Raw genomic sequence first — 25,979 nt, 5'->3', positions numbered from 1 at the left:
AAATTGAGCGTGGGGTTGCACTCACGAGAGGGAGGGAGAGCTCTTGGTGGAGAGAGTGGAGAGGGGGAGGCACTGGTGGCGACGGAATCGGCCGGGACTTGGCGGTGACCGAACCGGCCGGACTCGGGGAAGAAGGCCTTCCCCTCCTCGACTGCTGGCCATGGTAGCTCTAGGGGGATCATTTGAGGTTTCTTCCAGACTCGATTGAGCTCCGGGGCCCTTATATAGGGGGTGGAGGTCAGTTCCGAGGCGGCCTACGATAAGGACAACGGCGAACCGTCTTTCTGTAGCTATGGCAACGTGGCGGCGACGCGCGCTAGGGGACGAGGCTGCGGATGAGCTGGAGATGCTTAAGGGGGCAGCTGGCGAGCGCTGGTGGCTTGTCGGCAACTACTGAGGCAAGGGTGCGCTGCAAACGCCGGCGTGCCGCCAAGGCTCTAACGACGGTGCTGTAGGCTGCCAGGGCGGCTTGGCACGTTGCTGTGAGAAGGGGAGTGCGTGGCGTGGCGCTGCAGAGCGGGCCAAAACCAGGGGCGCGACGTGTCGGCTCGGCCGTGGCTCGTGCAATACGCGCGCTCTGCTCGCGCCCAGAGCACGCACGGAATGTGTTCGATAAAATGCCGGGGCATGCTAGAGGTCTCAGGTGAGGTTGGCAAGCAACATAACTAGGTTAGTGATAGAGGGAAGATCAAGGGACAAGGTGGTTTGGTCAGGATACCAAATTCACAATGCAGACAAAGACTCATGCCAAATCTGTCCATGCACTCCAGGTGTTTGACAAAATGCCACATGCACCTAGGCATTTCTTGGAGTGGCCAATTCTTTCAGATCAGCGTCTCTTTGGATGCACAAGAGGGTGGTGAGGTTAGTTGGTGAAAAGCACAAACTTGCTAGTGCAAGTTTTGCAGAACTTCAAATCTGGACAGGAGGTGAATGGCATTATTTCATGAACCAAAAATGATCCAATGGGTGCATGCTCCTGGACTTAGGGGTTTAGCATGGAGGACTACAAGTAGGGGAAAGAATCTAGGGCCAAAGAGCAAGCAAGAATATGGTTGCTGTACAAACCATCATGTTGGACCAGAATGAAGATGAGGTTGATTCACTCAAAATTTTCAAAATAACACCACTGGGTTTTTGCATAAAGTTGAATCATATGATACTACTAACATCCCATAATTTTGGTGGAAGCTAGAAACAAATATTTAAAAGGGTTGTAGTGCAAAATTGTCCACTGGACCAGAGAAGAAAAACATGTGTAGCACTCAAATATGCAATGAATGAAATATATTATTGCACAAAAGTGATTTAGAGACTTCACATGACATCTCCAAATTTTGGTTGGATATTTAGATAAATCTATCAACTGGTTGTAGTACAAAAAGAGCTCCAAAACTTAAAACAAAACATTTTAATGAATAAAGCTCAGGGTGAAATAATTTAATAAATAACTCTACTGATTGAGAGATGTTTTTAATGAGAGGGCATATAAGTCCAATATGTTTTGGAAGGATCCACTTGGGAAAAATTCCTTAATATTAAAAGAAAAGTTTTGAAATCAACAGAGATATTCTTGCAGGCAAAAATTTTAAACTCTTGGCAAAATTTTAATAACTAAAACCTGGTTAAATTTTTGGCGTGTTACAACGGGCCACAAAACGGGTCGACTGTAATCTCGGGCTGAATTTAGCCCACAAGCAGAAAATGACAGTAACGGGCCGTAAGTAAACGAATGCTGGAAATGCGCCCAAGAGTAAATGGGATCTGAGAAGGCCGAAAGATAACATGGGCTGGAAACGGCCCAACGGAATAACGATCCGTTAATGGGTATAAAGTGATACACTGTTCATTATGGGCCAGTTTCACCACGGGCCATTAATGAGTATGAAGTGATACACTGTTCACTGCGGGCCAGTATCACCATGGGCCGTTAATGGGCCAAGAGTTACAAAGGGCCTTATATGGGCAGAAAGACATCATGGGCCATACATGGGCCAGAAGTGAAAACGGGCTGGAATCATATTGGATGGCCCAGATGACGCTACTGGGCCTAATTCGGATATGGCGTAACGGGCCTTGGGTTAGCGGGCTGTAAATGGGCTATATGCAAACATGCCGTTAACAGGCTTTCCATGGCCCGGCCCACCACCTTTTGACCAAGTCAAACAGGCCGGCCTTTTCATAGGAATGGGCCTCTATTCGGCCATGCCACGTGTCGACGTATCATAGGTTCCTTCTGTCCAATGAATGGATGACATCTGTCCCAACGATGAGCCGACACGTGTTTCCTCTAGCCAATGATGATTTTACACTTGGAAAATCCCCATTGGTCGGGGCTGTTAACGGGTTATCGGATCCAAAACCCGACCAGATAGATTAACGGCGTTTTGTTACAGTGGATGCCACGTATCGGTCACCCTTGACGAAAGCACTTCTGTGACGCGCGATTTATCATCATGGAAGTGGACACTTTCGTGATGATAATTTTGGCAATGTCATGGAACACTTCTACGACAACACAGGTATGACTATCTTGATTCTGTCATAAAATCTTCATGGATGTACATGCATGACAAAAAACGCGACCTACTGTGACAAACACGTATCATCACGGAAGTGTATTTTTTTTGTAGTGAGTGCTATGTCCATTGCTTGCACTGATGTATTGCATAAGAGTTGAAAAAGCTGAAGTGTTTTAAAAAGTATGAACCAATTGCTTGGCTGAAACCAGGGTTGTGCATGATGGGAGTATTTTGTGTGATGAAAATGAAGCATGGCCTAACTATATGATTTTGTAGGGATAATCTTTCTTTGGCTATGCTATTTTGGTAAGACATGATTATTTGTTAGTATGCTTGAAGTATTACTAGTTTTATGTTTTATAAGCTTTTATCTTGAATCATTTGGATCTGAGCAATCAGGCCACAATAAGAAAATTACATTGAGAATTATGCTAGGTAGCATTCCACATCAAAAATTCTGTTTTTATCATTTACCTACTCGAGGACGAGCAGGAATTAAGCTTGGCGATGCTTGATACGTCTCCAACGTATCTATAATTTTTTATTGTTCCATGCTATTATATTCCCCGTTTTGGATGTTTATGGGCTTTACTCTACACTTTTATATCATTTTTGGGACTAACCTACTAACCGGAGGACCAGCCCGAATTGCTGTTTTTTTGCCTATTTCAGTGTTTTGAAGAAAAGGAATATCAAACGGAGTCCTAACGGAATGAAACCTTCGGGAGCGATCTTTTTGGACAAACGCAATCCAGGAGACTTGGAGTGGACGTCAAGAAGTAAATGAGGCGGCCATGAGGGTGCCCGGCATGCCCTAGGGGGGCAGCCGCGCCGCCCACCCTCATGGGCCCCTCGTGGCTCCCCTGGCCTACCTCCTTCGCCTATATATATCTACGTACCCTGAAAACATCCAGGAGCACCACGAAAAACTATTTCCACCACCGCAACCTTCTGTATCCGCGAGATCCCATCTTGGATCCTTCCGCCGGCGCTCCACCGGAGGGGGAATCGACCATGGAGGGCCTCTACCTCATCTCCAATGCCTCTCCGATCAGTTCTGAGTAGTTTACCACAGACCTTCAGGTCCATAGTTAATAGCTAGATGGCTTCTTCTCTCTCTTTGAATCTCAATACCAAGTTCTCCTCGATCTTCTTGGAGATCTATTTGATGTAATTTTTGTGGTGTGTTTGTCGAGATCCGATGGATTCTGGGTTTATGATCAAGTTTATCTATGAGAAATAATTGAATCTTCTCTAAATTCTTTTATGTGTCATTGGTTATCTTTGCAAGTCTCTTCGAATTATCAGTTTGGTTTGGCCTACTAGATTGATATTTCTTGCAATGGGAGAAGTGCTTAGCTTCTGGTTCAATCTTGCGGTGTCCTTTCCCGCTGACAGCAGGGGCAGCAAGGCACATATTGTATTGTTGCCATCGATGATAAAAAGATGGGGTTTATATCATATTGCTTGAGTTTATCCCTCTACATCATGCCATCTTTCTTAATGTGTTACTCTATTCTTCGTGAACTTAATACTCTAGATGCAGGAAGGAGTCGGTCGATGTGTGGAGTAATAGTAGTAGATGCAGAATCGTTTCGATCTACTTGTTGCGGACGTGATGCCTATATACATGATCATGCCTAGATAATCTCATAACTATGCACTTTTCTATCAATTGCTCGACACTAATTTGTTCACCCACCGTAATACTTATGCTATCCTGAGAGAAGCCACTAGTGAAACCTATGGCCCCCGTGTCTATCCTTTATCATATAAGTTTCCCATCTACTTTTATTTGCATCTTTTACTTTCCAATCTATATCATAAAAATACCAAAAATATTTATCTTATCTTATTATCTCTATTAGATCTCACTTTCGCAAGTTACCGTGAAGGGATTGACAAACCCTTTATCATGTTGGTTGCGAGGTTCTTGTTTGTTTTTGTAGGTGTGTGAGACTTTTGAGGAGCCTCCTACTGGATGATACCTTGGTTCTCAAAACCGAGGGAAATACTAACGCTACTTTGCTGCATCACCCTTACCTCTTCAAGGGAAAACCAACGCAGTGCCCAAGAGGTAGCACCGGGTCCCATGGACCTCATCACCATTACTCACAACTACAAGAAGTCTCTGGAGTGCGCCCAAGCCGGTTCATAGTTGGTCGAGTCGCTGGTCAAATACGAGGAGCGACGCCTGCTCGACCGGATCATGGCGCTAGCCGGTGAGCAGCCGGCTGTGCTGGCTCCGGCCAATGAGTCGGTTGGCGAGGCCTCATTCCATCCGTCCAAGGACACCAAGAAGATCCTGCTCAAGCCGGCTAATCCCAGCTATAGCAAGTACGTTGTTGTGGGCACCCGCCTCAGCAGCAAATAGGAAGGCGAGCTCGTCGACTTCCTCCATGAGAATCGAGATATCTTTGCATGGTCCCCAAAGGACATGCCGAGTGTCCCGAGGGATTACGCCGAGCACAAACTACACGTCTACAAGGACGCCAAGCCTGTCCACCAACCGCTACACTGCTTTTCTGAAGAGAAACAGAGAACCATCGGTGAAGAGATCACTCGGCTACTCACAGCTGGCTTCATCATGGAAGTGTTTCACCCCGAGTGGCTGGCCAATCCAGTTCTCGTCCTGAAGAAGAATGATACCTGGCGAATGTCCATCAACTACACCAGCCTTAACAAGGCCTTCCCCAAGGACCCTTTTTCCCTCCCATGGATAGATCAAGTGATCGACTCCATGGCTGGCTGCAAGCTCCTGTTCATTTTGTACGCTTACTCCGGCTACCACTAGATCAAGCTGGACCCGGCTGATGCCCTGAAGATGTCCTTCATCACCCCCTTTGGGGTGTATTGCTACATCACCACATTATTCGGCTTGAAGAATGTTGACGCCACGTTCCAGCGCTGCATGCAGAAGTGCGTAATGCAGCAACTCAGCCGCAACATCCACGTCTACATCAACGACATCATGGTGAAGACCAAGCTGCACCTCATGCTCCTAGCCGACCCGAAGGAAACTTTCATCAATCTGCGTCTGTATCAGATCAAGCTGAACCCGAAGAAGTGCGTGTTTGGCATGCTAGCCGACCAGCTACTCAATTTCCTCATCTCGGAGTGCGGCATTGAGGCGAACCCGGAGAAGATCAAGGCCATCGAGCGCATGCGCAAGCCGGCCCGGCTGCGCAATGTCCAGAAGTTTACCAGTTGCTTGGCCTCTATCAGCCAGTTTCCCAGCCGGCTGGGCGAGAGGGCCCTGCCGCTGTATCAGCTAATGAAGAAGACATCGTCGTTCGAGTGGAACGACCAGGCGGACGAGGCTTTTCGCAACCTTGAATGCATGCTCTCCACCGTGCCCGTCCGGTCCATGTCGGCTGATACGTCCATTTTGCATCATGTTTTCCTACTGTTATTTATGTTGTTTTATTGTATAAGAATGCTTTTTTGGAGTAATTCTAATGCCTTTTCTCTCATAATATGCAAGATATGCACAAAGCGGTAGAATTCTGGCAGCTGGAAATCTGGTCCTAAAAAAGCTACGTCAAGCTACCTATTCTTCACAACTCCAAATTAGTTGAAACTTCCTGAGGAATTTTTTATGGAATATTTAAAAATTATTGGAGCAAATAAGTACCAGAGGGGGGCCACCAGGTGGGCACAACCCACCTGGGCGCGCCAGGAGGCCTAGGCGCGCCCTGGTGGGTGCTGCCCTCCTCGGCCCACCTCCGGTGCCCCTCTTCTGGTATATAAGTCATTTTGACCTAAAAAAATTAGGAGAGGACTTTCGGGATGAAGCGCCGCCGTCTCGAGGCGGAACTTGGGCAGGAGCACTTTTGCCCTCTGGCGGAGCGTTTTCGCCGGGGGAACTTCCCTCCCTGAGGGGGAAATCATCGTCATCATCATCACCAACAACTCTCCCATATTGGGGAGGACTATCTTCATCAACATCTTCAACAACACCAACTCCAATCAAACCCTAGTTCATCTCTTGTGTTCAATCTTTGTTCCAAAATTATAGATTGGTGCTTGTGGGTGACTAGTAGTGTTGATTACATCCTGTAGTTGATTACTATATGGTTTATTTGGTGGAAGATTATATGTTCAGATCCATTATGCTATTTAATACCCCTCTGATCTTGAGCATGATTATCATTTGTGAGTAGTTACTTTCGTTCTTGATGTCATGGGAGAAATCATGTTGCAAGTAATCATGTGAACTTGATATGTGTTTGATATTTTGAGACATGTATGTTGTCATTCTCTTAGTGGTGTCATGTGAACATTGACTACATGACAATTCACCATATTTGGGACTAGGGGAATGCATTGTGGAGTAGTTATTAGATGATGTTTTGCGAGAGTGACAGAAGCTTAAACCCTAGTTTATGCGCTATTCCGTAAGGGACTGATTGGATCCAAAATTTTAATGCTATGGTTAGAATTTATTCTTAATAATTTTCTCATAGTTGCGGATGCTTCCCAAAGGGTTAATCATAAGTAGGAGGTTTGTTCAAGTATGAACAACACCTAAGCACCGGTCCACCCACATATCAAATTATCAAAGTACCAAACACGAATTAAGCCAACATGATGAAAGTGACTAGATGAAATTCTCGTGTACCCTCAAGAACACTTTGCTTATCATAAGAGATTATTTTGGCCTGTACTTTGTCTCAAAAGGATTGGGATTCCTTGTTGCACTTTTGTTACTACTATCATTACTTGCTCGTTACAAATTATCTTGCTATCAAACTACTCCGCTACTTACAGTTTTAGCACTTGCAATTGCTGAAAACCACCTGTCATTTCCTTCTGTTCCTTGTTGGGTTCAACACTCTTACTTATCGAAAAGGCTACAATTGACTCCATATAATTGTGGGTCATCAAGGCTATTTTCTGGCGCCGTTGCCGGGGAGTGAAGCGCTCTTGGTAAGTGGAAATTGGTAAGGAAACATTATTACTACATGCTGAAATGTATTGTCACTTGCTACTATGGAAAACAATCCTTTGTGGGGTTTGTTCGGGGTATCTTCACCTCGAACGGAACCACAATTAGTTGCCCCTCAACCTACCACACCTACTGAAAATATTGAGTATGAATTTCCTTCGGGTATGTTAGAACAACTGCTAGCTAATCCTTATGCAGGAGATGGAACCAAACATCCTGATAGACACTTGATATATGTGGATGAAACTTGTGGATTGTTTAAGCTTGCAGGTTTTCCCAGAGAGGAAGCTAAGAAGAAGGTTTTCCCTTTATCTTTGAAGGGAAAAGCATTGACATGTTATAGGCTATGCAATGATATTGGAACTGGAATCGGTTGAAATTGGAACTTCATCAAAAAATTATCCTATGCATCTAGTTCATCGTGATCGGAATTATATCTATATAATTTTTGGCCTCATGAAGGAGAAAGTATCGCTCTACCTTGGGGAAGGCTTAAGTCAACGTTATATTCATGCCCCAATAATGATCTCTCAAGAGAAATTATTATTCAGAATTTTTATTCCCGGCTTTCTCGTAATGATCAATCCATGCTCGATATTTCTTATACTGGTTCTTTTATGAAGAAGACTATTGAATTCCGGTGGGATATTTTAGAAAGAATTAAACACAACTCTGAATATTGGGAACTCGACGAAGGTAAAGAGTCAGGTATTGAACCTAAGTTTGATTGTGTTAATTCTTTTATGAATACTAATGCTTTTCAAAAGTTTAGCTCTAAATATGGACTTGACTCTGAGATAGTAGCTTCCTTCTTTGGATCTTTTTCTACTCATGTAGATCTCCTTAAGGAAAAATGGTTTAAATATCACCCACCAATTAAAGAAGAAGTTAAAGAACCGGTAAAAGCTAAAGAAGAAACTATCATTTACAATGTTGATCCAGTTGTTCCCACTGCTTATATTGAAAAACCACATTTCCCTGTTAGGATGAAGGAACATGCTAAAGCTTCAACTGTGATTAACAAAAGTTATGTTAGAACACCCAAACCATCTGAACAAATCAGAGTTGAACCCAATGTTGCTATAGTTAAAGATCTCTTAGTCAATAATATTGATGGGCATGTTATTTACCTATGTGATGAAGCTTCTAGAATTGCCAAACCTGATAAAAAGGATAAACATAGACCAGTTGTTGTCATGCCTGTTGTCTCAGTTAAGATAGGAGATCACTGTTATCATGGGTTATGTGACATAGGTGCTAGCATGAGTGCTATTCCTTTTTCCTTATATAAAGAAATTAAGGATGAAATAGCACCTGCTGAAATAGAAGGCATAGATGTCACTATTAAACTTGCTAATAGAGATACTATATCACCAATTGGGATTCTTAGAGATGTTAAAGTCTTTTGTGGGAAAATAAAATACCCAACTGATTTTCTTGTCCTTAGCTCCCCACAAGATGACTTTTGTCCCATTATTTTTGGTAGAACTTTCTTGAACATTGTCAATGCCAAAATAGATTGTGAGAAACAAACTGTCGGTGTTAGCTTTGGTGATGAATCTCATGAATTTAATTTTTCCAAGTTTAGTAGACAACCTCATAAGAAAGATTTGCCTAGTAAGGATGAAATTATTGGTCTTGCTTCTATTGTTGTACCTCCTACTGATCCTTTGCAACAATACTTGCCAGACCATGAAAATGATTTGCATATGCGTGAAACAAATGAAATAGATAGAATCTTTTTCGAACAACAACCTCTGCTTAAACACAAATTGCCTATTGAAACTCTAGGAGGTCCTCCTCCGACTAAAGGTGATCTTGTGTTTGAATTAAAACAATTGCCAGACACTTTGAAATATGCTTATCTTGATGAGAAAAAGATATATCCTGTTATTATTATTGCTAACCTTTCAGAACATGAAGAAGAAAGATTATTGAAAGTTCTAAGGAAGCACAGGGCTGCTATTGGATATACTCTTGATGATCTTAAGGGCATTAGTCCCACTCTATGTCAAAACAAGATTAATATGGAACCTGATGCTAAACCCGTTGTTGATCACCAACGTCGGTTAAATCCGAAGATGAAAGAAGTGGTAAGAATGGAAATATTGAAACTTTTGGAAGCAGGTATAATCTATCCTATATCTGATAGTAGATGGGTAGATCATGTTCATTGTGTCCCTAAGAAGGGAGGTATTATTGTTGTTCCTAATGATAAGAATGAGCTCATTCCACAAAGAATTGTCACATGCTATAGAATGGTAATTGATTATAGAAAATTAAACAAAGCAACTAGAAAATATCATTACCCTTTGCCTTTTATTGATCAAATGTTAGAAAGATTATCTAAGCACACACATTTTTGCTTTCTTGATGGATATTCTGGTTTTTCACAAATACCTGTTTTACAGCCTGGTCAAGAAAATACCACTTTTACTTGTCCTTTTGGAATTTTTGCTTATAGACATATGCCTTTTGGTTTATGTAATGCACCTGCTACCTGTCAAAGATGTATGACTCCTATATTCTCTGCTTTTTGTGAAAAGATTGTTGAGGTTTTCATGGATGACTTTTCTATTTATGGGAAGTCTTTTGATGACTGTTTAAGCAATCTTGATCGAGTTTTGCACAGATGTGAAAAAACAAATCTTGTCTTGAATTGGGAGAAGTGGCACTTTATGGTTAACGAAGGTATCGTTTTGGGCCATAAAATTTCTGAAAGAGGCATTGAGGTGGACAAAGCCAACGTTGATGCAATTGAGAAAATGCCATGTCCCAAAGATATCAAAGGTATTCGTAGTTTCCTTGGTCATGCTGGTTTCTATAGGAGGTTTATCAAAGACTTTTCCAAAATTTCTAGGCCTCTGACGAATCTTTTGCAAAAGGACATTCCCTTTGTGTTTGATGATGATTGTTTATAAGCCTTTGAAACACTAAAGAAAGCCATAATTACTGCACCTGTTGTTCAACCACCTGATTGGAACTTGCCTTTTGAGATTACGTGTGATGCTAGTGATTATGTTGTTGGTGCTGTTCTAGGACATAGAGTTGATAAGAAACTGAATGTTATTCATTATGCTAGTTAAACTCTAGACAGTGTTCAACGAAACCATGCTACTACTGAAAAAGAATTCTAAGCAGTGGTGTTTGCTTGTGATAAATTCAGATCTTACATTGTTGATTCTAAAGTAATTATTCACACCGATCATGCTGCTATAAAATATCTTATGGAAAAGAAAGATGCTAAACCTAGACTCGTTAGATGGGTTCTGCTGCTACAAGAATATGATTATCATATTACTGATAGAAAAGGGGCAAAGAACCCCTAGGCTTGAAAATATTCTTGATGATCCACAACCTATTAATGATAGCTTTCCTCATGAACAACTAGCTGCAATAAATGTTTCTAATAGTACACCTTGGTATGCTGACTATGCTAATTATATTGTTTCTAAATACATACCACCTAGCTTCACATACCAACAAAATAAAAATTCTTCTATGATTTAAGAAATTACTTTTGGGATGACCCACATCTTTATAAAGAAGGAGTAGATGGTATTATTAGACGTTGTGTACCTGAGCATGAACACGAACAAATCCCACGGAAATGTCACTCTGAAGCTTATGGAGGACATCACGCGGGAGACAGAACCGCTCATAAGGTATTACAATCTTGTTTTCATTGGCCTACTCTCTTCAAAGATGCTCGTAAGTTTGTCTCGTCTTGTGTTGAATGCCAAAGAATAGGTAATATCGATAAGCGTCAAGAAATTCCTATGAATTATTCACTTGTTGAATGCTACCTCTTGAGCTTGCATCGGTTTTCCCTTGAAGAGGAAAGTTTGATGCAGCAAAGTAGCGTAAGTACTTCCCTTAGTTTTGAGAACCAAGGTATCCGTATAGTAGGAGACAACGCACAAGTAACCGAATACCTGCAGAAACAATCAAGAACTTGCAATCAACACGATAAAGGGGTTGTCAATCCCTTCACGGTCACTCGCAAAAGTGAGATCTGATAGAGATAGATAAACGGTAAAGTGAATATTTTTGGTATTTTTGGTTTATAGATTGGAAAGTAGAGATTGCAAAATAGTAGATCGGAAATTAGCAAGATGTAAAAAAGATTCAATGATATGGGAAAGAGACCCGGGGGCCATATGTTTCACTAGTGGCTTCTCTCAAGATAGCATATAGTACGGTGGGTGAACAAATTACTGCCGAGCAATTAATAGAAAAGCGCATAATTATGATGACATCTAAGGCAATGATCATGAACATAGACATCACGTCCATGTCAAGTAGACTGACTCCTGCCTGCATCTACTACTATTACTCCACACATCGACCGCTATCCAACATGCATCTAGATTATTAAGTTTACAAAGAACAGAGTAACACATTAATAAATATGACATGATGTAGAGGAATTAACTCAAGCAACATGAGGAAAACCCCATCTTGTTATCCTCGATGGCAACAATACAATACGTGCCTTGCTGCCGTACTATCACTGGGAAAGGACACTTCAATATTGAAACCAAAGCTAAGCACTTCTCCCATTGCAAGAAAGATCAATCTAGTAGGCCAAAGTAAGTCGATAATTCGAAGAGATTTGCAAAGATATCAAATCATGCATAAAAAAATTCAGAGAAGAACCAAATAATATTCATAGATAATCTTGTTCATAAATCCACAATTTATCGGATCTCGGCAAACACAACGCAAAAGAGTATTACATCGAATAGATCTCCAAGAACATCGAGGAGAACATGGTATTGAGAATCAAAGAGAGAGAAGAAGCCATCTAGCTAATAACTATGGACCCGAAGCTCTATGGCAAACTACTCACGCTTCATCAGAGAGGTAATGGTGTTGATATAGAAGCCGCCCGTGACCGAATCACCCTCTAGTAGATCGCCAGAAAATGCCCCAAGATTAGATCTAACGGGTACAGAAGGCTGTGGCGGTGGAAAAGTGGTTTCGTGGCTCCCCCTGATGTTTTTAGGGTATAAGAGTATATATAGGTGAAGGAACTAGGTCAGGGGAGCTATGAGGGGCCCACGAGGGTGGGGGCACGCCTACCCCCCTGGGCGCGCCCTCCTGCCTTCCTCGTTGTGTCTCTGACTTCATCTCCAAGTCTTCTGGATTGCTTTCGGTCTAAGAAAGATCACCAGAAAGGTTTCATTCTGTTTGGACTCTGTTTGGTATTCCTTTTCTTTAAAACTCTAAAATAGGCAAAAACAAAAACTGGCACTGGGCCGGCCCTTGGTTAATAGGTTAGTCCCAAAAATAATATAAAATAGCATATTAATGCCCATTAAACATCCGAAACAGATAATATAATAGCATGGAACAATAAAAAAATTATAGATACGTTGGAGACGTATCAAGGATAAGCTTAATTCCTGCTCGTCCTCGAGTAGGTAAATGATAAAAATAGAATTTTTTATGTGGAATGCTACCTAACATATTTATCCATGTAATTTTATTTATTGTGGCATGAATGTTCAGATTCGAAAGATTCAAGACAAAATTTTAATATTGACATAAAAACAATAATACTTCAAGCATACTAACAAAGCAACCGTGTCTTCTCAAAATAACATGGCCAAAGAAAGCTATCCCTACAAAATCATATAGTCTGGCTATGCTCTATCTTCATCACACAAAATATTTAAATCATGCACAACCCCGGTTTCAGCCGAGCAATTGTTTCATACTTTATTATTTTCAAACTTTTTCAATCTTCACGCAATACATGTGTCGGTGTACTAGAATAGGGGTACCCTAGTACCCTGAACTTGTGCACGGGCAGTTGCAGCACCCCACGGCAAAGGCTTGCCGGGCGAACGCCGAGATCCCCCAAAGTTCCCTTGGAGCCATCCAAGAACAAAGTATTTAACCTAAGGAGACAAGACCCCGGCAAGAGGAGCTTGCCGGGAAGGCCAACCAAGGCGCTCCAAGGAACTTGCCGCGACGCGCCACTCGCTCCGGCAAGGCAGCAGGGCCCCGGCAAGAGGAGCTTGCCGGGAAGACCAACCAAGGTACCTCGAGGCCCGGTGAGCGACAAGCTTCCAGACCCGACAAGATAACGACAGCGGCAAGGTGCTTGCCGCGGCAGGCGGCCACCCTGCGTCCACGCTCCAGCGCATCCACCAACGTGTCGCTCTGGGGGTCTCACTGGGTGCGCGTGGCGGGAGGCTGTGCAGCCAGCAGTGCGCAGTGGCATGCAAAGCTGACAGGATCACCATCGTGGCGAATGGAGGCCCCCTAATGGTCCTTTTCTGCACTGTTCGGGCGACTCAGGCGGGCATTTAATGCCCTTGTCCCCTGCCATCAGGGTTAGGTAGGGTGCACTGTACAAGCAACTGTATCAACTACCTCGCTTTTTACGTTTTTACCCTCCTCTGCGTTGCCACCTGTCGGTGACCCCTTTAGCATATAAAAGGAGGCCCATGCGCAATGTAGAGGGGGTTCGGCTCAGAGGTTCGGACAGTGAGCTTCGATTCATTCGAGCCCAGAGAACATCACACTCTCGCTTTGGAGAGCAAGAACACCAGATAATATAACCAGACAAGCAGCAGTAGAAGTGTTATCTCTCCGGAGAGCTCCGAAGCTGGGTAAACTGCTCGTGTGCTTCGCCTCGATCCGCTCTTCATGTGATCTCCACCCCCCGCCGAACCGAAAGGGGCCCGGTCCGCCGGCCCCATAGGTGTTCGTGGATCAGTTTCCCCGACATGTTTGGCGCGCCAGGTAGGGGGTGTCGAGATTGTGTGAACCAGATCCGGCGTTCACACGAGCTAGATCCTTATTCCCTTCATCAACATGCCACCGAAGAAGAAGACTTCGGCGGCAGCCGCTCCATCCACGTCACTTCCGCCACTGTTGGAGCAAACGAGTGGTGGGATGGACGCCGACGGAAGAAAGGACGTCGACGAGGAAGCTCATGATGCCGCCAGGTCCAAGAACAAGGCTGCACAAACCTCGGCGACTGTACATGTTCCACGCCACTCTCAGGAGGCGCAGGATCAACAGCGTCATGGCGCTAGCAGTGCCATACGCATGATAGCCCAAGACCAAGCTGGTGGATCTCGGGCCGCTCAAGACCAGCATGCACGCCAGCGTGCTGGCACGAGCGGGGCACGGTCGCCTGGACGGGATACTGCTCCTTATAACATAGTTAGAAGTTCGAGCACGTCCCACTCCTCGCGCCGTCCGCCACTGCCACCCACCACTCTAGCAGAAGCTTTGGCGCGAGCTCAACTTCTCCTAGATTACCCTCCGACGTCGGACAAGATCGACGAATGGAGAGCCAATATTCAGAGTCTCATCATCTACGCCAACGGCGACGCTCCGTGGCGGCCGAGCGCGTCGCCGCCGCGACAGGACCGCCGGACGCGAGCCGGTGGCAACGAAACGGGCGAAGGTGCAACTACCATGCAATCACCGCCCCGAAGGCCAAGATCGCCGACTCGCCGGATCCACATTGACAGCGACTCCACTGCATCGTCGGATCCACGAGCTCGTCGCGATCAGCGCCAAGTTCTTCATGATCGACAACAAGAAGACGCTCGAACCTGCATCGAGCGCCGAAGAGAAGCACGGCGTCAATCCGACAAGCGCGCTGGGCCCTCTGTTGACATGCATGCGCCAGGGGAACCAGGCGATCTGCCGTATGCAGTAGGTTGTCCTGCGTTCACTCGTGAGCTGCGGCAAGTCCAGTGGCCCAGTACAAAGAACTTCAAGCCAGACGTACCGGAGAAGTACAACGGCAAGACGCATCTGTCAGAGTTCCTCAGCATCTACACCATCGCGGTGCAAGCTGCTGGGGGACGAGATGATAAGATCCTTGCCAACTACTTCCCGCTGGTGCTCAAGCCCAACGTCAGATCCTGGCTCATGCTCTTGCCGGACAACTCCATATCCTCTTGGGCTGATCTGTGCCACTAGTTTGTCGGCGCCTTTACCGGCGGACACAAGCCTCATGGCCAGGAGAGTGATCTTCATCTGCTCACCCAGAAGGAAGGAGAGCCCCTACGCAAGTACATTCAGAGATTCAGTAGTGTGCAGCACAACATCCCAGACGTCCACCCTGCCGCGGTGATCAGCGCGTTCCATCAGAACGTGCGGAACCGCAGAATGCGGGAGGAAATGGCGATGTGCAAGATCAGGGACGTCAGTGAGTTATATGCACTGGCCGACAAGTGTGCACGTGCTGAGGAAGGGAGGAGACTCCCCGGAGAAAATATAGGAGCGGGAGGATCTGACAGCAAAGATGCCGCCCCGACAAGGAAAAACCGGCAGCGGAACAGCAGAAGGAGGAAAGGCAAAGAAGTGCTAGTTGTTGAGTAGTCCGGCAACGGTGGCGGCGCCAAGGAAGCCAAAGCTGGTGACTCCGGCAAGGAGGTTGCCGCAGAGGTGGCGGTCGCCGACAAGCAGGACGGCACCAACAAGCAGTATTGCAAGATTCATCGCACCAAGGGCCATTATCTTTAGAACTGCAAGAGGGTCGAGCAGCTTGTTGAGCAACAGAAAGCTGAATACGAGCGGCGCGACAAGGAGAAGGCCTAGGAAGGAGCTGGTGGATCCGGCAAGAAACGTCCCGGCCGAGGAGGACGCCGCGGCAAGGCCAAGCAGCGGCAAGGAGACAGACCTCCTCGCGGCCGTGACAAGGATGAAGATGACGGCGACGATGAAGATACGGATGATGAGGATACCGATGAGCAGGAGTTCCAGAAAGCTACAGAGGTCCTGTGCGTTGACGGTGGTGCTTCTCTGCATGCCTCGCACCGCCAGCTCAAGTAGTGGATGCGGGAGGTTAATGCAGCAGAACCACCCGTCGAATCACACAGGCCTCTAAAATGGTCCAGCACGCCTATCATCTTTGATATTGAGGACCACCCGGATCGCATCACTGCGGTCGGGTGCTTACCGATGTTGGTTTCACCAACAATCCGCAACCTCAAGGTCACTAAGATGCTAGTTGACGGTGGGGCCGGTTTGAACTTGATCTCCTCCGTGGTGCTCCAGAAGCTCCAGATCCCTGACAGTGAGCTCGAAGAGACCGGCACATTTCAAGGAATCAACCCGGGAAGGAGCAAACCAAAGGGAAAGATCACGTTGCCGGTAACATTTGGCAGTGAGCTGAACTTCAGGACTGAGAGGGTCACGTTTGACGTTGCCGACTTTCCATTACCTTACAATGGAATCCTTGGCCGTCCGGCACTCGCCAAGTTCATGGCAGCCTCTCACTATGCGTACAACGTACTAAAAATGCCAGGCCCAATAAGTGTTATCTCTGTCCCTAGCGACAAGAAGGATGCTCTTATCTGTGCCGACAAGATCTACCGGGAAGCAGCAGCCGCAGCAGAACGAAGGACACTTGCCGCTGAAGCTCCCAAGGGGAAGAAGAAGACCAAGTCCGGCAAGAGCTCTGATGCCCACTCCGGCAAGCGCACCTCTTCGGAGTGCTGCGCTACCGTCGAGGACGCACCATCGAGTTCCACCGGCAAGTGTAAGAAGACGATGGCAGCTCCACCTGAGACTAAGAAGTTATCCGCCAAAGAGGATGGCACTGGTGGTACCTTCACCATCAGCGCCACTCTTGACCCCAAATAGGAAAGCGCGCTCGTTGCTTTCCTGCGGGCGAATATCGAAGTGTTCACTACTAGGAAAAGGGCTATAGATGGAAATGACACTAATGGCGCACCAGACAAGTGGTGCGCCATTAGTATATACTAATGGCGCACCACCTTCTGATGCGCCATTAGTGTTGAAACTACTAATGGCGCACCCTGACCACGGTGCGCCATTAGTACCAAATTTTTTTTTGAACTAGTGCGCCTGTCCAAACATACTAATGGCGCATCCCCTGGTGGTGCGCCATTACTAGTTGTAACTAGTAATGGCGCACCATCCAGAAGGTGCGCCACTAATGTTATTTTTTTATTATTTCTTTTATTCCTTTTTTTTGCAAAAGTTCTAATGGCGCACCTCCAGGGGGTGCTCCATTAGTAACCTGGATTACTAATGGCGCATTTGTTGCTGGTGCGCCATTAGTAAGTGGGCAGCAACAAGATATTTTGGACAGCCTCTCCTCCCACACTCACTTTCTCCCCACTTCATTCTCTCCACCGCCTCCTCCTTGTCTCGGGTGCCTCCTCTTTTTCACCTCATTTCCACCATAGATTCATTCAAATTAAGTGGTTAAGTTACCTTGTTTTGCTAGGTAAGTAAGGGGGGAAGCTATATTTATGTTGTTCTCCCTACAAACAATGTGCACATGCACTTTTTATGGCCTAGCTAGATCTATGTATGTTCGTGGTGTTGCATATGTTTGTGGTGTTGCATATGTGTTTGTGTTTGGAGGTGTACCGGTATTTGAAATGCGATAGTTGCCAATATTTTGCCGGAATGTTGATTCATTTCCGTTTCGGCGAGAATTTTGGCATTAAGCATTCTTTTTGGTCCTATTTTTAGGGAAAGTCATGCCAAATTTTTTCTTGGTTCTAAAATATCGTTTTGCTCTACCCCGCAGGCGACCATGGTCCGCACGATGACCGAAGGCATCGTGAATAGGTTTTTGAGGTCCGCGAAGGCCGAGATGCTTCAAAAGAACGAGACGGAGATAAGATGTCCGTGTCGAAGATGCAAGCTGAATAGCCTTATTGCGGACCCGGATTCCGGGCAGGTGCGGGACCACCTGCTCTTGCGTGGTTTCATGGATGGCTATCGGTGGCAAGGTGATGAAGATGACTACGAAGTCGTCCATGGGGGCCGGGCAAGAAATGAGGAAGGGCAGCAAGACAACCACCGCGGCTCGGGGGGGCGAGAAGACGAAGAATCCCCAGGAGATGATCACGACGGTGATGCTGTACACAGTCATCATGTAGAAGATGCAGGACATGATGATGATGCCGGCGGAGCAGACGACGTTGGACCATCGATGGGCTGGGTGCAGGACCCTCATATTCAAGAGCTGCTTCTCAAGCAGACGGATAACGCAAGAGCTGCCGCCCGAGAGAAAGCCAAGATGGATCAACTTGAGTTAGACGCGGTTACTCCGTTGTATGAAGGATGCAGGCCCGAGGATACCCGCCTGAAAGTAACGCTCATGGCTCTGGAGATGAAGGTAAAACACAAAATGACCGACGCATGCTTCGACGAGAACATGTCATTCTGGCACGAACGTCTTCCCAAGGGGAACAAGTGCCCGACCAGTTTGGAGGAGGCGAAGAAAATCGTGTGTCCTCTGGATTTACCGCACGTGAAATACCATGTGTGCATGAACAATTGCATCATTTATCGGGACGAGCACGCGGAGTCTACAATATGTCCGGTGTGCGGTGTCACTCGATACAAGAAGAGGAAGAAAGCTCCTCGAAAAGTGGTGTGGTACTTTCCGATCACTCCTCGTCTGCAGCGGTATTTCGCGGATCCTAAGGTAGCAAAGCTCCTGCGTTGGCACGCGGATAGGGAGGAGAAGAAGCGAGAAGATGACGCAAATGATCCGGAGATAGATAAAAAAGACAAGATGCTGAGTCACCCTAAGGATGCGAGCCAGTGGCAAGCATTGAACTTCGAATACCCAGAATTTGGGAACGATCCAAGGAACATCGTGCTGGGCGCGAGCACCGATGGAGTCAATCCGTTTGGCAGCCAGAGAAGCACACATAGCACCTGGCCTGTGTTTGTGTGGATGTACAACCTTCCCCCCTGGTTGTGCATGAAGAGGAAGTACATTCACATGAGTATGCTAATTGAAGGGCCGAAACAACCAGGGAACGACATCAATCTGTATCTGGGGCTGCTGAAAGAGGAGCTTGACACGCTGTGGAAAACGCCAGCCAATACGTGGGACGCCGCAGAGAAAGAATATTTCCCTATGAGAGCCGCACTGCTCACGACGGTGCACGACTATCTCGGTTACGGATATCTTGCGGGGCAGGTAGTCCACGGATTTTCTGGATGCGTAAGGTGCATGGATGACACAACGTATCGCCAGCTAGATAGAGATCCCGGGTCTTCGAAAACCGTGTTCATGGGACATCGAAGGTGGCTTCGCGACGATGACCCGTGGAGGAAACGCAAGGATCTGTTCGATGGTGAAACCGAACCCCGAAAACGCCCGTGTACGAGGAGCGGCGAGGAAATAGACAAGCTGTTGAAAAATTGGAAAGACTGCCCACTGCCGGGAAAGAAGCAAAAGGCGCCAGAGCCGGGAAAGAAGCGAAAGGCGCCAGAGCCGCTGCTGAAGGTATGGAAAACGAGGTCTGTTTTCTGGGACTTGCCGTACTGGAAGATCCACCGTGTGCCTCACAGCCTTGATGTCATGCATATCACGAAGAACGTGTGCGAGAGTCTGCTTGGTACCCTGCTCAACATGCCAGAGAGGACCAAAGATGGGCCGAAAGCAAGGGCAGACTTGAAATCAATGGGCATCAGGCAGGAGCTTCACGCTATATATGATGATGATGATGATGATGATGATGATGATGATGATGATGAGGCGAAGCAGGACACAGAAAGTCGTCGCAAAGGCAAAAAGGCCAAGAAGACCGGAAATGACTACCCTCCCGCGTGCTTCACTCTAAGTCAGGAGGAGATCGAGCAGTTTTTCACCTGCCTCCTAGGAGTAAAACTTCCTTACGGTTACGCGGGGAAGATAAGCAGATACCTAGACCCAGCGAAGCAGAAGTTCAACGGGATGAAGTCTCACGACTGTCACGTGCTGATGACGCAGATACTTCCAGTTGCAATCCGTGGGATCATGGACGCGCACGTCCGTGAAACGCTATTTGGCCTATGCAACTTCTTCGACGTCATCTCTCGGAAGTCGATTGGCGTGAGGCAACTCAGAAGGCTACAGGAAGAGATCGTGGTGATACTATGCGAGCTTGAGATGTACTTCCCGCCCGCATTCTTCGACGTTATGGTGCATCTGCTGGTCCATATAGTGGAGGATATCATCCAACTCGGGCCGACGTTCCTGCACAGCATGATGCCGTTCGAAAGGATGAATGGTGTCATCAAAGGATACGTTCGCAACATGTCACGTCCAGAAGGAAGCATAGCCAGGGGCTTTCTGACCGAAGAGTGCATCTCCTACTGCACGAATTATCTAGGCATCGAGAACCCCGTTGGTCTGCCTGTCAACAGGCACCTCGGCAGGCTCGCTGGATGGGGTCACCGTGAGGGTCGCCGCGAAATGCATGTCGACTTCGAGGGTCGACTCACCGACTTTGAAAGAGCAAACCTAGTCGCGCTACAACACATAGACGTGGTCGATCCTTGGGTGGTAGAGCACAAAACCTTTATTAAGAAGACGTACAATGACCGAGGCCAACAGAGGACGGACGGAGATATACTCAAAGAGCACAACTCATGTTTCACGCGTTGGTTCAAGCAGAAGCTTCTGTCGTACCCTTTACATGAGGATTCTTCCGCGGAAGAACAACTCATATTCGCCTTGTCACAGGGCGCCGAGCACAACCTGATGACCTATGAGGCGTACGATATCAACGGCTACACATTCTACACCGAGGCCAAGGACATGAAGAGCGATGGTTATCAGAACTCCGGGGTAACGATGGAATCCTACACCGGTAACGACAAGGACAGATACTACGGAAGGATCGAGGAGATCTGGGAGCTGAGCTACGCTGGAGAGAAGGTCCCGATGTTCCGTGTTAGATGGGCCAAGAACGTCATAAAAGAAGACCGGTATTTCACCACCATGGTTATACCCGAAGCCAAATCCAAGACCGCGGGCGCAAACGTCACCGCGAAAAATGAGCCATGGGTACTGGCTTCCCAAGTGGACCAATGCTTCTTCATTACCGACCCGCCAAAGCCCAGTCGTGTTGTCGTGAGGAGAGGCAAAAGGAAGATCATCGGAATGGATGGAGTAGCCAATGAGCAAGACTTCGACAAGTACGGCGACCCGAGGATCGAACATGACGACGATGATGAAGTAGCAGCATACACCACAAGAAGAAGCAGGACCACCCTACCTAAAGGACGTCCGTTCCACAGAAGAACTCCATATGCGAAAAAGAAGGGCAAGAAGATTGTGAACAGATAGCTAGCTAAGATCGATTGTATTTAAATCGTAGCCTTCATTTCTCGATTGTATTTCATGGGTACTTTTTGAACTATCATGAATATTTTTAAATTTCATGGACACTCGATCTCGATCCCGGCCCCCTCCATCTCGATCGCTATCCCACCTCGCCAGATCCGGTCCCCCTCGCCGCCGAGCACCCCCCCAGTCCACCGGCCGCCGCCGCCGACCCCCCGCACCCTCGATTCCCCTACTCAACCGCCGCCGCCGACCCCCCGCACCCCGCGCACCGTCTTATAAAAAAATAAGTATCAAACAGCTTTTTAAATGCTACTGTCTTATAAAAAAATATTACTGTTATTATTTAAACAAGTTTGAACATATTTAAACACAAATAAGTATGAAACAGCTTTTTAAATGCTAAAAAAATTTGTGGAGCCTGGGAGTCGAACCCAGGACCTCCTGGTGTGAGAACTGGCTGCTGACCAGTCGAGCTAGTAGAGGGGACTTGATGTGGATCAGTTCTGGTGGTACATAACCTGTTGGCTCGAGTTGAAATAAAAAAAATACTAATGGCGCACCACGGTGAGGTGCGCCATTAGTATGGACATGCTAATGGCGCACCACGGTGAGGTGCGCCATTAGTATTGTGCCCGATCCCCCTTCCCTCTCCCCCTTCGCCCGATCCCCCCTTTCCCTCTCCCCCTCGCCAGTTCCCTCTCCCTCTCGATCCACCGCCGCCGCCGCCGCTGCCCTGACCCTCCCCCTCGCCCTCGCCCTCGCCCTCTCCCTCCCTCGCCCTCTCCTCGCCTTCCCTCTCCCTCGCCCTCTCCCTCGCCCTAGATCCCCTTCCCCTCTCCTCTCCCGACGCCGCGGCCACGCCGCCTCGACGCTGCCCCGCCGCCCCGACGCCGCCTCGACGCCGCCCCGCCCCGACCCCCCGACGCCGCCCCGACGCCGCCCGACCCCGCCCCGACGCCGCTGCCCCGCCACCTCGACGCTGCCCCGCCGCCTCGACGCGACCCCGCCGCCCGGACGCCGCCCCGTCCACACCACCGTCGCCGGAGCACCACCACCACCACCCGTCGCCGGAGCATCCTTATCCTCTCCGACCGCCTCCTCCACCCCGGCCCGCTCCTCCAAGGTAAGCTACTGCCGAGCAACACTAAATATTGAAGAAACACAGCACAATAGAAATCCACAAATGTAGAACCAAAACAAAACACTGAATAAAACATAGTTTACATCCAAACAGGTGCTTGATGGAATGCTGTTTAGGGCTTTAGGCTACTTCATAAGTGTTATTTAGTATAGTGTGTGCATACAAAATTCCAGCAAATATCATAGATATATGATATATCATGTTCCAGCAAATATCAAACATATATGATGTATCTGTCTAAAAATGAAAGGAACTCCCTGCCTTGCAAAAGAAAGTGCAGTATTTCTGCCATTCTGTTTGGTACTTTGTAAGTAGAGATCACATATGTTTTCATATTTCATTTCAAAGGAACTATTTGGTTCAGTCCTCACATCATAATATTCCACAAATTATGCCTACGCAAATTGCCTATTTTCTTGTATTTTGTACGATCTTCATTTATTTATTTATGTTTAAGGGAGTAAGATATTTTATTTACCGTTCACCTTATATTGCTTCATGTGAAATTTGAAAATGCGACTCGGTCATCTTCACACACAGAACAATACAAATAAAAGAAAAAAAATCAATCCATCTTAACAAAATTATGGAGCTATATTTTGATTAGTACAAAATTTCGTTCCTGCGTGCACTGGGCCCAGACATGCCAGACCTAGGTCAAAAATCTGCTTCATTGTAGGCTAAGGGACAACTCAGATGAGTAAGGTACATATCATATTCCTGGGGAGATAATCTTGACAGAGCTGCCATGGTGGAAGACCAGGCAACATCTGTCAACCAAGGGATCGGATGTATTTATCTTCATGGTCCCAAACTCCCAAATCAAACCAAAAGCAAGGCAAAATTAACAGAAACCACCAAAAGGGAACTGACAAGATGCTATGCATAGATCTTAAAGAAACAGAAATAAACAATGAAGCTCAATAGTTATTTCACAAGACACTAGCCATGATCTCTACTTGTTTGAACAGAATGGAGTGAATCAGAACAAAGTATATGTAATATTCACAGAGGCCTAGACCAGCTTCTCGGCACAACTAAACAAAGCTGCACCATGAGTACCCATGTAAAAGCCTCATCATAAGTACCTGTCACATTTCATCATTTTCATCTCCATTCCACTAGACATAACAAAGCTAGGGCAAGAGCAAAACATCATGTTTACAAAGGCAGTAATCCTGAGGACTGAGTTTGCAGTGCTAGACCATGCACCATGATGTGTAGGCATGCAAAAATGTTCCACAAAAACAGATGCCGAAAAAGGCCTTCAAATTGAATATGTCCTGCTGAAAATGCAGCAAATTCTAGCCTTCTAGGGCAAAAATGTTCCACAAAAACAGATGAACAACAAAAGCTTGTTTATAATACAAGTTCAAATATTGCGAAGCATGACATGGCCTTTGTGAGCTCCTTTGTATAAAATGAAATGCAAGGTTGCTGATAATGTAACCCAGATCACACAGATCAATTTTTTTTCAATTTATGCAACTGTAAGAGTACCAACCAGATTACACAAATCATTTTTTCTTCAGAAGTGTGTCATAATTTCCCTGTCCTAATTGTTGTTTTGATTCAGAAATGATGATTTGCTACAACCAGTGCATGCATGCCTTTTTTCTTCTTCATTTTTAGTAAAGTGCTCTGTTCTGGGTCATGGACTTTGTGCCATGGACCAGTGCATGCATGCTGCTGCTGCTGCTGTACTACTTGTCAAGTGATGCTGCTGCTGCTATCTGCGAGCTGCTGCTAGTTGTGATTTTGTCAAGTGATGCTGCTGCTACTTGTGATCTTCTAAAATGACCCCTTTCTCCTGAAACGTTGATTAATTTCCGTTTCGGTTGAGAAATGGGGCACTCCAAGGTCAAGAAAATTAGCAAAGGTCATGCCCAATTTTCTTGACCTAGAAGGTGCCCGATTCTCAACCGAAATAAAAATTAATTTGCTTTAGTGGTTGGATTAGTTTAGTATTTTTTTCACACACTCAGACACCCTTGCTTGCCATGTGTGTGAGAGAGATAGTGAGAGGAGACAAGAAGAAGGGGGTTAGGAAGATGTTGCCTGCTCATCAAAGCTAACCATCTCCCCCTTTTCACCCCTTTTCCTTTGTCTTTTGTGGGTTGCAAGGAAGCTACTGTCTTAGCTAGCTTAGCTTGTGCACAAATCCCAGTGTTACAATCTAGAAAATTAGCCTGCAAAGATGAGGTCCCATGCTGGCTGTACCACTGCATCATGCAACAGTGCCTTCAAGATCCAAGGCAATATCACAAACATCATAGGCAATTTGACCAAACTCACAACCTTGTATCTTTGCAGCAACCAACTTTCTAGACACACCCCTCAAGAACTAGGTTACCCTGAGAACGTGGACTTGGACCTTAGCAACAACACACTAACAGGTTCTATCCCAAAACACCTAGGCAATATCACAAACATCTCTCAATTGTTCCTTGACAATAACCAACTTTTTGGCGACATTCCTCGAGAATTAGGTTATTTGGTCAACTTAGAGATCTTGTTCCTTGACAATAACCAACTTTTTGACCAAACTTTGTTTCTATTTAGAGAGAAACATGGCCCACAACGATGAGGCCGGGGGTTCGGGCGGCAAGGCATTCTGGGAGCTGTCCCAGGAGATGGAGGAACAACCTCACTTCTATGAGGACGCCGCCTTCCCCACCGATCCTAAGACCACGGATGGTGCCGCCGAGGATGACCACACTGATGCCACCACTGATGGTGCCGCCGAGGATGCCACCACTGATGATGGCGGCGCACGCACAGATGGCAGCCAACCGAAGAGGCAACGGAAGGACCGGCGCCCGATCGTGCTCCGCACCCTCAAGGAGGAAGTTACTGAAGTGGACTCCAACGGGAATCCAACGGCGCCCGAACGAATAGTCAAGGGGTACTCGCTTCAGCTCGGGTGCATTGTCCGGAGCACCGTCTCGATCAACACCGAGAACCTGAGGCATCCTGACCGAGGGAATTTGCGCCACCTCCTCTTCACGAAGCTGCACGAACGATACAAGTTCCCCGCTGAATTTGAAAACACAAGCCTCAAAGGGAATAAAGTGAACAATGCTGCCCTCACGAAGATGAGCAAGGCCCTGTCTACTTGGAAAAGCAATGTGAAGAGAATGATCGAGAAAGGTGAGAGTTATCAGAAGATCAAGGAGAAAAATCCTTCGATCACCGAAGATGACTACAACGACTTCAAGATCAATTGCTCGAGCACCGCAAGCTCCCAATCAAGTGAGTGGGGGAAACAAATGCGGGAGCTGA

Source organism: Triticum aestivum, chromosome 6B (assembly GCF_018294505.1).
Source record: "Triticum aestivum cultivar Chinese Spring chromosome 6B, IWGSC CS RefSeq v2.1, whole genome shotgun sequence".
Taxonomy (NCBI): Eukaryota; Viridiplantae; Streptophyta; class Magnoliopsida; order Poales; family Poaceae; genus Triticum; species Triticum aestivum.
The sequence above is the reverse complement of the archived record's forward strand: the minus strand, read 5'-3'. Positions refer to the sequence as shown.